The sequence below is a fragment of the Arachis ipaensis genome, chromosome B04 (genome assembly GCF_000816755.2).
Source record: "Arachis ipaensis cultivar K30076 chromosome B04, Araip1.1, whole genome shotgun sequence".
Classification (NCBI taxonomy): Eukaryota; Viridiplantae; Streptophyta; class Magnoliopsida; order Fabales; family Fabaceae; genus Arachis; species Arachis ipaensis.
The window spans coordinates 79004797-79013376 of NC_029788.2; positions in this window are offsets into that span (position 1 = coordinate 79004797).

Consider the following 8580-nt stretch of genomic DNA (forward strand, 5'->3'; position numbering starts at 1 on the left):
CTCCTCCGCTGCCACCGCCACCACCACAACCTCCACCGCCACCACCTCCACCGTGTTCATGATGATGATGATGATGCTGACCACCCCCTCCACCACCACCTCCACCGTGTTCATGATGATGATGATGATGATGCTGACCACCCCCTCCGCCACCGCAAGCGGCAGAAGTAGTTGCGGTGTTGTCGAAGGCAGCAGCTGTCATAATAACTAAGTCACCGTCTTTGGTTCCGCCGCTACCGCTTCTATGAGATTTTGGTTTTGGAGCAGTAGTGGAGTTAGTTGTAGTTGCAGTTTTTGTTGTACGTGCATCCTTATAAATTCTTTCACTTCTCTTATTATCTACTTTCTCTTGAGCATTCCTCTTTCCACCACCACCGAAACAAAAACAACCCATAGTTCGTTACTTAATAATATTGCAGATTCTAATGACGAGTCCTATTATTTTCCTCTATCCTCTTTCCTTATATATACCCCAAATTAAATGCAATCAAATCAAGCACCACGCTTCCACGAAAACTACTTCGAAGTTCGTCAATGTGATATTCTTTTATGTACTCTGACAATTTCTTATGTATTACATTTATTTGTATCAGAACACCTGGAATAGGTATAGGATAGGGATTAGGAATCTTCTTTACTTATAACTTTTTTTTATTAATTTCCTAAACGTGTTATCTAAGACTCGTTAAAAATAGATTTGCCGTGTCAATGGTATCTATCCTATCTTCTCATTTATGAATGAATTTTTTGAGTAAGTATTAAATATTTGAGAAATTTAAAACTTAAACACTCGCGAATTTATTATTTATTTTCTGCCTGATCAAATGTGAATCTTTCCAAATTTTGCCAATGAGTAATAGTTCAAATGGCATAAACTCCTCATACTCAATTAAGAGGTTGCGGGTTCGAGTCTCCTATCTTTCCAAATTTGGCCAATGAGTTATAGCTCAAATGGCATAGACTCTCCATACTCAATTAAGAGGTCGCGGGTTCGAGTCACATGTCTTTCCAAATTTGCCAATGAGTAATAGCTCAAATGGCATAGATTCTCCATACTCAATTAAGAGGTTGCGGGTTCGAGTCTCCTATTTTTCCAAATTTGCCAATGAGTAATAGCTCAAATGGCATAGACTCCCCATACTCAATTAAGAGGTTGCGGGTTCGAGTCTCCTATCTTTCCAAATTTTGCCAATGAGCAATAGCTCAAATGGCATAGACATACTCAATTAAGAGGTTGCGGGTTCGAGTCTCCTATCTTTCCAAATTTGCCAATGAGTTATAGCTCAAATGGCATAGACTCCCCATACTCAATTAAGAGGTCGCGGGTTCGAGTCACATATCTTTCCAAATTTTAGCCAATGAGTAATAGCTCAAATGGCATAGACTCCCCATACTCAATTAAGAGGTTGCGGGTTTGAGTCTCCTATCTTTCCAAATTTTTGAGCCAATGAGTTATAGCTCAAATGGCATAGATTCCCCATACTCAATTAAGAGGTCGCGGGTTCAAGTCACATATCTTTCCAATTTGCCAATGAGTAATAGCTCAAATGGCATAGTCTCCCCATACTCAATTAAGAGATTGCGGGTTCGAGTCTCCTATCTTTGGTAGAAAAAAAAATGTGAATGATGAAATTCGTCGTAAAAGAATAGATAGCTAGGGACAGAGGAAATTACTCTTAAAGACAACTAACAAAAATTATTTATTAAAAAAAATTAAATTAAAATTATTGTACGAGCGGATCCGTAACAGTTGCCCCCGCAGCGGGAGAGCGAACGAGATCGGTCTGTCGCTGGGAGACGTTTGTTATGGGCTCGATTTTTTTTTCTCGGGTGCCCGTCTGATCACTTTGGGATGAGGTCGGTGCCTCGGTTTTCGTATTGTGGTAGATTCGTCTGACCGTTTAGATCTGACGTGACTCTTCCGTATCAGTCGCGTCTGTTGCGTTCTTCGAGGCGTTATCTGCTTTCGAGGGGGGTATTTATTGCGAGCTGCGCTTTTCCTTTTTTGCCCTTGCGTTTGCTTTGCTCTCTAAGGGTATTTTTGCCATTTTGCTTTTTTCGAAACCGTTTTGGTTTTCCTCCTTCAGTTCCCTCGTTCTGCTTTTACTTCTCTATTGCTTCCTTTTCCAACCAGAGCATTCCTCATTCTTCATTTTTGCTTTCCGTGGTTTTGGTTGGTCTTCTTTTGCAGCGTCTTTCCTTTGGGTTGTCTTCCTTCGATTTATCAGGTTAGCATTTCTCTTGTTTCTTTTTGCTTCTTCTGCTTTGTTTTCTGTAGTATTTTGTTTTTGTTTTTGCTAAGTGTAGCTGTTTTTAGAGTAGTTTTGTGGTGTTTGTATGGTGGTTAGATAGTTCTGTTGGGTTCCTAGAAAAAGGGTTGGGGCGAGTGCCACCGTATAATTGGTGGTGTGCGGTGGCAGTATTTTTTGGTTTTTTACCCGCCGTCATTTTCTGCCGTGAGGTTTGGCTGACGGTGGTGCTTCGCCGATATTTTAGGTATGGCTCGCCGACGGACGGAGGGTGTGAGGGCTCCGGTGGCCCCGGAGGGGGGTGTCCCTGACCTTTTTTCTTGGGTCACCAGTGATGTTTGGGGGACGCCGTCGCGGATGACGGAGGCGGACCTCCAACGGCTCCGTGATGAAGGGGCTGTTTGTGGGGGTGGCGATGCCGAACGTTACTACGAGCTTGCCCTCCCTGGGGTTGACGAGAGGGTTTGCTATACCAATCTCGACTCCTCGACAGTGCCGGATTGGATGTGGGTGTATGAGGCGATGTTCACCCGGCTTGGTGTTCGGCTTCCCTTTTCTCCTTTTGTTCAGCAGTTGTTGAATCGGTGCTCCGTGGCGCCGTCCCAGCTACATCCGAACAGCTGGGCGGCAATACGGTCTTTTGAACTCCTTTGTGATTATTTAGAGTTACCTGCCTCAGTAAACGTTTTTCTTTTCCTTTTCTTGTGTACTCTTCTGACTAAGGAGGGGAAGCATAAAAAGGGGTATGTATCTTTCCGAGCTCAGCCCCATCGTCGGATTTTCGGTTTGTATGAAGACTCCTTCCACGGTTTTAAGAGTGGTTATTTTAAGGTTCGTCCCGCGGAGGGACATCATCCCTTTTGGTTGACGTTGGAGGGTGATCGCCGGTTCCCCACTTACTGGAATTTTAAGGCGGGTCCGTCGGTTTTTACTCGGGTTTCGAAAGAGTTCCTGTCCTCGGAGGAGCGGGATATTGCTCTCGTTCTGTGGCAGTTGTTTGGAGAGCGTCCTCTTAATCCCCGGGACGTGATGGGTGATCCGGTTGCTTACCGGTCATATGTTGGTGTGTGTCTGTTTTTTCTTTGGTTTTTATGTTTTGTTTCCCGTTTTTGTAACTTGGGATTTTTTGTATTGTTTGCAGTAGAGATGGCTGGTGGCTTGACATCCTTGGCTCGTTTGAAGGCGGCGATGGCCCTGGAGGAGGGGTTGTCGTCTCCGGCTACTCCTGTTTCTCACCCTGCCGTGGATTCTCAGCCAGTTTCTCAGGAGGTGGTTTCCTCGGGTGCGCGGGCCGAGGCTCAAGTTTCTCCAGAGCCTACGAACTCTCCTGAAGTCATTGTGGTGACGGCTGCTGAGGCTTCTCGGAAGAGAAGAAGGCCTGAGGATCCGAGCAGCGAGACCTTCGAGGATGAAGGTTTGGTGCCCAGTGTGATGGACCGACGTTTCGATGCTCCGGGGTTTATTGATCAGCACTTGATGCCTGGGACGGAGCCGTTTTTTGATGGCTGCGATGTTTCGTTCCAGGCTAAGTCGGTGTATCGTGCTCTTCTCCGATCTGCCGTTGTTGTTCGGAAAGCCGAGCCCGTGATGGCACAAGTTGGCTTGTTGGACAAGAAGCTCCGTCATTCTCAGGCTGAGGTGGCTAAGCTGAAGGAGGAGCTTGAGGCTGCCGGGGTTGCTAGGGAGAAGGCGGTGAAGTCATCTGAGGAAGCCGGGGCGGAGATTCTCCGGCTTTCCGAGGTTGAGACTTCGCTTCTTTCTCAACTGGCGGAGGAGCGGCAACGGGCTTCTGATGCGGGTTCTCAGGCGGCCGTGCTTCTCAGTGAATCAGAGACTTTGAAGGCCGAGGTTGCTGCCTTGAGGAGGGAGAAGGCGGAGTTATTGGCTGATGCAAAGGGTGCGATTGCGGCTACCGAGGAGACGATGAGGGCTCAGGCCTTAGTGCTGGCTCCTGGTGCGGATGTGTCCGTGATGGGGGCCTTCAAGATTGTTCGTGATGGCCAGATCGTTGACCTCGAGTAGCTTTCTATCTTTATCTTTTTTGGATTTTTCTTCAGACTGTGTTTTTGGATACTTTTGGATGGCCAAGGGCCGTGTATTTTGGGATTTTGGAACACCGAACTTTCGTTTTATTAGTGTTTATCGGCCGTTCGGGCCTTTTTGTATGTTCCGTTGTTATATTATTTTTGGGCCGTCCGGGCTTTCTTTATATTCCGTTTTTAGGCTATTTTGTTCCCTCGGAACGTCGTTTGGTCGGGTTTTTTCATGGATATCCGCGTGTTTTGGGCCTGGGGGGTGATCAGTCCCCCAATTGTGGCCGTGTTTTCGTTCCGTTTTTTGGGACATTTAGGAAAATATAAATAGTTGTTTTAATGGAATTTTTATTGATGGTTGGGCCTCGTTAAAACCCTCCGTTGGTGGCGGGAAAGAGTACCCGAGTTTAAAACTTAGATGAAAAAAAAACCTTAGAATTTGTAAACTGGTAGGAGAAGTACAAAAACAGAAATGAGGACAAAGGTGCGACCTTTTTAGGTTGGTCTAGGCGTAGTATCGTCGTAAGTTGGCGGCGTTCCATGTTCTCGGGACTTCGTCGCCGCTGAGCCGTTCGAGTTTGTACGCTCCTTTTCCGATTACGGCCTTGATTCTGTATGGTCCTTCCCAGTTGGGGGTGAGCTTCCCTTCTCCTGGGGTCGGGGGACCGATGTCGTTTCGTCGTAAAACGAGGTCGTTGGCCGCGAATTCTCGCCGGATGACTCCGTGATTATATCTCAGGCTGATTCTTTGCTTTAGGGCTAGTTCTCTGAGATGGGTTATGCTTCTTGTTTCGTCAATGAGGTCTCGTTCTGCTTCCTCGTCGTTACCTCCGACCGTTTTTCTGGGGCTTGGGTCTCCGATCTCTACCGGGATGACCGCCTCAACACCGTATGTTAGTCGGAAAGGTGTTTCTCCCGTTGTTGTTTGAGGTGTGGTTCGGTATGACCATAGGACCGACCCGAGTTCGTCGGCCCATAGTCCTTTGGCTTCGTCGAGCCGCTTTTTAAGTCCTTTGACAATTATTTTGTTCGCGGATTCCACCTGTCCGTTTGTCTGAGAGTGTTCTACCGAGCTGAAACGGTGGGATACATGTAGCCCCTCTAAAAATTCTCTGAATTTTTTGTCGGTAAATTGAGTTCCGTTGTCCGAGATAACGATCTCGGGGATCCCGAATCGGGTGATGATCTGACGCCAAAGGAATTTTCGGCATTGGGTTGCCGTTATGGAGGACAGGGGTTCGGCTTCGATCCATTTAGTGTAGTAGTCTATGGCGACGATGAGGTATTTAAGCTGGCCGGGTGCCGTTGGGAAGGGTCCGACGAGGTCGATGCCCCAAGTGCCGAACGGCCGTTCTGCCGATATGGTGCTGAGCTGGTGCGGTGCGGCTTGGTGAATATTGGCGTGCCTTTGGCATTTGTTGCAGTTTTTAACTATTTGTATGGAATCCCGGATAACCGTGGGCCAGAAGTAGCCTGCTCTGATGATTTTTTGGGCTAATGTTTTGCCCCCGACGTGGTGACCGCAGCAGCCTTCGTGGATTTCACGGAGTATGTATTCCGTGTTCTCGGGTTCGATGCATTTGAGCAGGGGTTGCGAGAATCCACGTTTGTATAGCTGTCCTGCGACAATGGTATAGTTGGCGGCTTCCCTTTTTATTCGTTTTTCCTCTTTGGGGTCTGGTGGCAGTGTTCCATCGAGGAGGTATTGCAGGATAGGGTAGGTCCAAGATCCCCGGTTTGAGATTGTCAGATGAGCGTCGGTCGTTGTTGACACGGAGGGTGTCTTGACAACTTCCTGGATCAGCGACTTGTTACTGTGTCCGGGTTTGGTGCTGGCTAGCTTGGAGAGTAGGTCTGCCCTGGCATTTCGTTCCCTAGGGATGTGCTGTATGGTAATGTGCTCGAATCCTTCCTTTAGTTTGTTTACCTTGGCGAGGTATTGTTGGAGTAGGGGATCTCGTGTCTGGTAGTCTCCGTTAATTTGGGAACTGACTACCTGAGAATCGGTATTTACTTCTAGGACCCTTGCTCCGACTTCCCTGGCTAAGGATAGGCCTGCCAAGAGGGCCTCGTACTCTGCCTGGTTGTTTGAGACCGGGAATTCGTATCTCACTGATTGTTCGATCACGACTCCGTTTTGGCTTTCGAGAATGACCCCGGCGCCTCCGGAGGTGGTATTCGAGGAGCCGTCAACGTGTAGCTTCCACGATTCGGGGTGGAGTCTCCTGGTGTCATTTCGGCGATAAAGTCGGCCATGGCCTGTGCTTTGATCGCGTATCGAGGTTCGAACTTGATATCGAACTGGGATAGTTCGATGGACCATGCTAGCATTCTTCCTGCTAAGTCGGGTTTTTGTAGTACCTGTTTGACCGCTTGGTCGGTTCGGACCGTCATGGAATGAGCTTGGAAGTATTGTCGTAGGCGTCGGGAGGCTATAAGGAGTGCGTAAGCTAGCTTTTCTATGCGTGAGTAGCGAGCTTCCGCATCTTGTAAGACTTTGCTTATGAAGTATATGGGTTTTTGATCTTTTTCTCGTTTTCTCAGATTAGTGCTGCTGCAAGTGCCTCCTCCGTTATGGAGAGGTATATGTACAGTGTTTCCCCTGTCTGAGGTTTGGCGAGGATTGGTGGTTCCGCTAGAACTTTTTTGAAATGTTGGAAAGCTTCTTCGCATTCCGTTTCCCATTTGAAAAGTGTTCCTTTTTTCATCAGTTTGAAGAAGGGGATTGCCTTTTGAGCCGATGCCCCGAGAAAACGTGATAACGCCGTTAATCTGCCGGTGAGCTTTTGGATTTCTTTGAGGTTTTTTGGGTTTGTCATTTCAAGGATGGCACGGCATTTCTCTGGGTTTGCTTCGACTCCGCGTTGTATAATCATGAAGCCGAGAAACTTTCCTGCTTCCATTCCGAAGGCACATTTTGCCGGGTTGAGTCGCATTTGGTGCTTTCGTAGGGTGTTCATTATGACCTCGAGGTCGTTGGTTAGTTGTTTGCTGGATTCGGTCTTGGCGAGCATGTCGTCTATGTAGACTTCTAATTTGTTACCGGATAAGTCTCGGAATCTGGTTGTATCCGGAATATGCGTCCATGAAGCTGAGGTATCGGTGACCGGATGCAGCGTCTACCAATCCGTCGATGTTTGGTAGGGGGAAGGCGTCCTTCGGACAAGCTTTGTTGAGGTCCGTGTAGTCGACGCACATGCGCCATTTCCCATTAGATTTTTTCACTAGTACGACGTTGGCTAGCCAGGTCGTGTAGAGGAGTTCTCGGATAAAGTTGGCCTCGAGTAGGGCTTTAACTTGTTTTTTGACTTCGATGGCTCGGTCCGGTGACATTTTTCTTCTCCTTTGTGCTACTGGTTTAGCTTTGGGGTCCACGGCTAGACGGTGAGACATTAGGTCGGGGTTTATTCCCGGCATGTCGGCTGGTGTGAATGCAAACAGGTCTCTATTTTGTTTCAGGAGTTGAGAGAGCTCCTCTTTGAGGTCATATGGGAGGTTCCTATTAATGAAGGTGTATTCTTCCTTGGTTGGCCCTATTTGTAGTTTTTCCATATCCCCTTCTAGCTCTGGCCTGGGTTGGCCGTCTTGTCGGGCATCCAGATCGGCTAGGAATACTCCAGCCGCATCTCGGGATTTCTTCCTTAGGGCTAGGCTGGTGTTATCGCATTCGGCTGCGACTTCTCGGTCCCCGTGGATGGTGCCGACGGAGCCGTCGTCGGTTCTGAATTTCATAAGGAGGTATTTGGTAAAGATGACTGCGGAGAAGTCATTGATTGTTTTCCTTCCGAGGATCACGTTATAGGCTGTGGAGTCTTTTAGGACTACGAATTCAGATAGGATTGTCTTCTTCTGGCTGCTCGTTCCTATGGTGATGGGAAGTGTGATTGAGCCGTCTGGTTTGAGGAAGTTGTCTCCGAGTCCCGTGACGCCGTGGCGGGTGGCGGTGTGGTTGTCGTTGCGGAGTCCGAGTTTATCGAAGGCTCCTCGAAAAAGGATGTTTGAGTCTGCCCCGGTGTCTACCAGTATCCAGTATCCGAGTCCTGTTCCGATTCTAGCCGAGATGACGAAAAGGGCATCCTCGGCTGAGGTGCCGTGTTGGCAGTCTTCTGGTAAGAACGTTATCGTATTATCGGCCGCGGAGATTGGGGCTTGGTTCCTTACAGCCATTACCTTGAGGTCTTTCTTCATTGTTAGTTTTGACTTGCTTGATACGTCCTTGCCTGTGATGACGTTTACTATGATGGTCGGATCTTCCTCTGGGCTTTCCCTGGGGGGTTGCTTTTGGGTTCTTGGGTTAT